We start from the raw sequence: 6000 nt of genomic DNA, 5'->3' as shown, positions 1-6000 counted from the left end.
CTTGGGCCCTGCTCAGCTCAAACCCTTTTTGGAATAAGGCAGGGTGTTAGAAAATGAATCCCGCATCCTCTGCCGGGGGAATCCGGGGCGCTGGAGGTGGGCTCCGCGGGGCAGCGTGACTGTTCCCCGGGAGTGGCCGTCACAGCGCGGGCCGAGCTCAGGGGCTTGGGCCAAGACTCCATCCGGCTGGAAGAGGGCAGCGGCGAAGGGGGTGAGGGGATCCAGACCATCCTCCGTACCCCCTGCACTCCTACCCTCCCCTCGCCCCCCCTCGCCCCCCCCCGCCCCGTCATCCCCCCCTCCAGCCCGGAAGAGGCGCTGGCAGCCGAAGCCCCGACTCGCAGGAGGAGAAGAAGGGGACGCGCAGCCCCAGCATTGTCTGGGAGGGAGGGGAGAAGCTCCGCCTCCCAGGGGGAGGGGAGGGGGAAGGGAGGGAGGGGAGGAAGAAAGGCGAGGGAAGAGGGGCGGGGGAGAGATGGAGAGCTAGAGAAAGCGGGGAGAGACGCCGAGCGGACGCGGTAGGGGCGGATAAAGGCGGGGGGGGGGGAGAAGGGGAGGCGAGGAGGGCGGGGCGCCCGACCCCCACTCGCGCGGCCGCCGCCTGCGCTGCCCCGCTGGGTTCGAGCCGCGCCCGCCGCTGGCTGACCCGGGCGCGGGCTGGAGCACGCCCCCCGCCCCGCCGAGGCACCCCCGCTTTCCAACCCCGCGGGCGATGCCGCTGGCTCGGGACGCAGGCAAGGTTCGGGGCGCGGGGCGCGGGACGCGGGGCGCGGGGCGCAAGGTGCCGGGCGCGGCCGGTCTCTCTCCCCAGCCTCCCTCCCTCCAGCCTCGCCGAAAGTTTTCCCGCGGTGTCCCCGGCCCGGTCCAGGTCAGCGCCTCAGCCCTCGCCGGCCGCGGTCCCCCCCTCGTCTCCCGGCCGCGGGGGGTTCCCGGGCGTGCGGACCCCCCGCGGGCCGCGGAAGAGCCACCCCTGCGCTCCCGGCTTCTGGCCGGAGAAAGTTGTGCCTCCAAGCTGGTCTTCCCTCCGCGACCCCTGGGGGGTCCCTCCTGCCCTCCGCGCCCAGGGCGGCGACAGGAAGGCGCCCCCGCCCCATCCCTGGGGTTCCCGGGACTCCCCTGGCGAGCTGGGACCGGGTAGCAGGTGCAGGAATGGGAGGCCCGGACGGCTCTGGGGAGGGCCCGACCCCCGCCGGGTCCCCGACTCTCTGCCCTGCGGACGGTCCCCCAGGGGCGGGTTCCAGCCCCCGGCGCGGGCAGGAGGCGCGCGGGAGGCTCCTTCCGACCGGCGCGGGGGCGCGGGGGCGCCGGGTCCTCGTGGCACTTCCCCTCTGCTGTCTCCCCGCCCGCCCACGGAGCCAGTGCCTACAGAGCTGGCGCGAGGTCAGCTTTGCGTCCTCTCTCGCCCGAGGGGGCAGGCTCCAAGGGCGACCCAGCCACTTCTGCATTTTGGGGCTCCTGCTTTGCGTTCAGCTCTTAGGCTGGGAGAAGCCTGGGGACGGCACGGAGCGGCGCGGTGGCCCGACCGCGAGACCGAGGGCTCCATCTCACTGTGGGGCTCTGTGTCCTGGGCTGTTCACGGCTAATGCCACGCGGTGACAGCAGGAGCAGAGCGCTGCTGCTCAGTGCCGCGTGTACCTTATTCCCAGGTGTCCGGAATCCGGGTTCTCCCAGAGGACAGAGGCTGTGACTAGTGCTGGCCAGGTTTATAGTAAGTACTTGAACGTAATGAATGAAAGTTTGAATCAGTGAGCTGCCAAATAACAATTCATCCTGGAGTGGGACTCTGTTCCTGTCACAGTTGATCTGGGTACAATGGGAGGAAAGAATTAGAAACAATGATTCTTTTTAAACAGCTGGGATTCAGAGCCAGGGGCCTTCTTTCTAGAGCATTTGGAAGAGGAATCTGGAGTTGGATTTATTTTACTTATCAATCCACATTTATTTACTGAGAACTTTTTCTGCAGGTGGTCTGAGGAATTAAAGAAACTTCTCACGGCTAAGATGTATTGGTTGTTTGAGGAGAGGTGGTTTTGATTGTTGTTGTTTTTAGCTTGTCCCAGGGACTGAGTGTGGAGCCAGCCTGGGAGGTGCCCACTTGGGATCAGAGACCTCGGACTGGGGTGGTGAGTGTGGGCACCAGCTGTGCTTTCTCTGGAACTGGCAGCCTGATGCCTGTGAGCCGCTGCAGTCCCCAGGGCCTTCGCAGGCTAAAAGAGGGCCTCACATGGTGGCCGAGCTTGGAGAGGTGGGGTTGTTGGGGAAGGGTGGCAGGTGGTTCTTGCCCTGGCAGAAGAAGAGGAAGCCCGCCTGGGCATCTGGGAGTGCGGGCTGGCACAGTTGGGGATCCCCCGTGCTGGAGAGGCTGAGGGGTGAGTCCTGCCCCTCCTTCAGAAGACAGGAGAGCAGGGGTGGCGTATTGGGATGGGAGACAGGATAATCTAGCTGGGGTACTGTTGAGATATATCCCTTGCTCCTTGCCCTCATTTTTGTGCTGGTGAAATCCAGTTAGAATGAAGGGCATCTTCAGGGAGGGGCTGAAAGAAGGCCAGGTGACGGGGGCAGGGGATGGGCACTGAGGCATGCCCCTCTCCAGGGCAAGGGATGTGCCCTTTGCACCTGACTACAGGGCCAAGCCATATGCACCTGTGCCCTCTGCGGCAGCATCCCCCCCTTCCTGAGGGGCATCTCCTCCTGCCCCGTCCCCCGGGCTCCAGAACCCACCCCTCTGCATTTCTGCACAGCGTCTGACTGGGGCTGCAGGACCTCTCTCCAGTGTGTGCTTAGAGGTCAGCTAGCAGGGCAGTGCCCTACACCACTTTCTCAGTCCCCCAGTCCTTCCTATTCTCAGCTGTGCTGTCCTACCCGGGACCTTTCAGTCACCCACTAGTTTTGCTTTGATTTCTTGGTCTATTTCCTGGGGCGCCTGAGCCAAGCTTCGTGTCTGCCTTCTGTGCGTGAGCTGCTTAGGAATGGCCAAGAGACTTGGCTGGAGAGGTGCCCAGGACTGCACATCCTGGCACCTCCACTGGAGTGCCAATGGCTGTCCCAAAGCACAAAAGAACATTGGCCTGGGTATTGCCTTCAGTCCTCCCTACGATCCTGGGGCAGGAAGTGCCCTCACTGAGAGGTGGTTTACAGGCAGGACCAGATTGCCAGAAAATCCTGCTGAGAGGCCTGGGACTTGCCCATGTCCCCTCTCCCCCAGGCTGAGGAGCTGGGCAGGTCTCAGCAGAGTCCTTGGAACAGAGCAAGACGTCCAGTCTGTCTTTAAGACACAGCTGCTGAGAGCTGCTACCACTGCGTTTGTGAAGCTAGGGCAGTGGTCCCCTTCTGCCACTTCCTTGTTTCTCCCACCACTCTACTATACGGTCCAGCGATTTACCCTAATGACCTGCTGTCCTCTTTAAACACTTCCCTGCATCTCCAGAAGAATTTGAAATAAGTCCTTAAGGTGGGGTAAGCTCCTGCAGGCCTGTGATTGCTGGGTTTGTTTCTTTGGCCTGCTGTGGGTTCCCATGGAGGAGGTGTCTGGTGAGGATGAGGGGAGAGGAGAGGGCAGCAGGCACTGGGAAGCAGGGCACCGTAAACAGGGGCACCCTCCAGACTCGGCTGGCTGGGTGTCCAGTGGGTCATTTTTGATCATCCCTGGGGTGGCAGGCAGACTCTGGAGCCTGTAATCACAGGTTGATGCCGCTGCTTAGGATGACAGCTTGAGGCTGTAGCACTCTTCCCACCTCAGCTGTGGCTGAATCAGAGGGAAACCTTACCCCGAAGTAGGGGGCAGGGAAGCGCTCTTGGCTCGTTGCCGTTGGATGAGCAGAGTGACTTAGGAGGGCTTTTCCTATTCATTCCGTTGATAAAACTTGAAAAAAAGATACTTGTGCCGTCCTTGGACATCTCAACCCAAAGTGATTTGGCAGGGTGGGCTGACTTCACCAGCATGGTGCTTTCCCCATAGTTGACACTCAGCTAAGTGTTTGATTAACTGCTTGTTTCTAGAAGAGTAACGTAGAGTATTGGATAGAAGTGGGTATTACGATGGCTCATGAATGGCCGGTTATAATGCTTTGGAGAGAGGCTATCCTTAGCTAGGTGAGAAAACTGAGTTCACCTGCTCATGGCTTTCACATCTAGGCTGTGACTAGTGATAAATGTTGAACAACTGGCTCTACAGGGGTTGGGGGGGAAGCCCTGCTTTGTGATACTTATTGATTTCTATAGTGTAAATAGTCCCATCATGGCTGATTTCAAGCTACCAACATGGCACCATGAACACTGAGTCGGGAAGAGATGTGCTTAGTCAGCCCTTGTGAGCCAGTAAGAGCAGCTCCAGTAGGTAGCTGACCATGATTGAGCTGGGATGTGACGTCAGTGAGCTTAATTTCCAGATTTTGTAGACTGAGGAGGATAAGAACTGTATGAGGCATCTAAAATTTGGGGTACGTTGAAGCTCTGACCTTGAACAGCCAGCCTAATCACTGTGTGCGATGCTTCCGGGATTTATTTAGACACTATTGAAATGTTGATGCTACAGTCTTTTTGGGTCTCAGTTTTCCCATCTCCAAGGCAAGGGATTGAATGATTCCACTAGACCCTTCTAGCACTGAGTCTCTTTAGGAAGAGTCTACTGCATTCTTCTTACATCTACTCAGGAACAAGACTTTTAACAAAAGAAAGTCTTTCACATGTCCACACTTAAACATTGTCCACCACAGGGCACCCAGCCCTGGGCCATCCTGGAATTTTGCTGTAGTCTTTCCTGCTACTAAAAGGGAATTCAGTAGCTATTAGCCCAGCCACTTTCCGCCTTCTTTGTGTAGCGGTTTCTCTTCCTGACACAGGCCTGGTGTGTCCCCCGAGGAGGCCAGGGCAATGGGGAGGGAGGAACTGATTTCTTATGGAAGGGATGGCCCCTACTTCCCTGAACTGCGATGCTTTGTCACAGACACCCAGGTGAAAGCCAAGAAGAGCCCATGCGGAGAAAGAGACTTTAAAAAAAAAAAAGGTTTTATTTATTTATTCATGAGAGACACACAGAGAGAGGCAGAGACATAAGCAGGCTCCCTGTGGGGAGCCCGATGCGGGACTCCATCCCAGGACCCCAGGATCATGACCTGAGCTGAAGACAGACGCTCAACCACTGAGCCACCCAGCTGCCCCGAAAGAGGCTTTTATATGACAAAATTCAACATCCCCACTGTGATTTTACTCATAAGGGCTCTGTTGACAGTCCTCCCAGGGGAGTCCCTGACTCAGCAATTGCACTGGTAGGAAATCTTATCCTAAAGATATAATTGGACAAGTGCAGAAAAATATGTGCACAGGGATGTCCCTTGCAGTATTATTTGTAATAATAACAGCAACCAAAATGGAGGCTAAATCCCAACAAAAGCAAACTTGTTAATTATGGTACAGGTGTCCGTCAGTGTTCCAAAGTGGTTTGCCTTATGCTGCTTGGCTTTTATGAAAGACCTACGTTTGTACCTGTTTTGCTAACAGAAAGAAATCCGAAGAGGATTTTCATTTTTATGGAAAAAAAAAGGCAAAAAGCAAAAATAGTGTTCAGCATTTGTTTTGCAGTGAGCTCTTACAGAGGCCACACACACCCCAGGGCTGAGAGCGGGCCCCCCCCAAGCTCCTTCCCCGGGACCTACACTCAGCATCGCAGCATCCAGCTGCTACAACTGTGTCTGTGGGCATCTGTGCTTTATCTCAATTTATTTTGTGTATCCATTAGCAAGATGTATCCTGAGGTATCAGAAAAACCTAAGACACGTTAATTTTTGGGTTTGGGAACGCTCAAAAATTTTCCCATATAAATTAATGGTGATCGCTTCTTTGCTTTATGCCACTTGGGCTCATGAAAAGTTTCATAGGAACACTCCACTTTTGGGTGGCAGGGAAGGCCTGCTTATCTATACACTGGACTACCGTGGGGCTACAAAAAAATATAAGGTGGAGATGTGCATCTATTACCATGGAAAAACATGAAATTTCTCA

At 56.5% G+C, this 6000-nt stretch overlaps 1 protein-coding gene across 7 annotated transcripts in view; it reads left to right on the top strand.

The window, feature by feature from the left end:
* The first annotated feature begins 465 nt into the window (after positions 1-465).
* RASSF2 (Ras association domain family member 2) overlaps positions 466-6000 on the top strand; it is a 40904-nt gene continuing 35369 nt past the window's right edge. Inside the window, exons 1-2 of one of the 7 annotated variants that reach the window (XM_055305619.1) lie at positions 481-518; positions 1647-1708. The gene's annotated coding sequence lies outside the window, so the exon portion shown is untranslated. Of the gene's footprint in view, positions 519-597; positions 740-770; positions 869-1125; positions 1142-1646; positions 1709-6000 lie in introns of those variants that run through there. The other 6 variants (XM_055305658.1, XM_055305638.1, XM_055305668.1 and 3 more) reach the window with 6 other exon arrangements.

This window comes from Nyctereutes procyonoides, unplaced genomic scaffold, assembly GCF_905146905.1.
Source record: "Nyctereutes procyonoides isolate TBG_1078 unplaced genomic scaffold, NYPRO_anot_genome, whole genome shotgun sequence".
NCBI lineage: Eukaryota > Metazoa > Chordata > Mammalia > Carnivora > Canidae > Nyctereutes > Nyctereutes procyonoides.
This window is presented reverse-complemented; position numbering and strand designations above follow the sequence as displayed.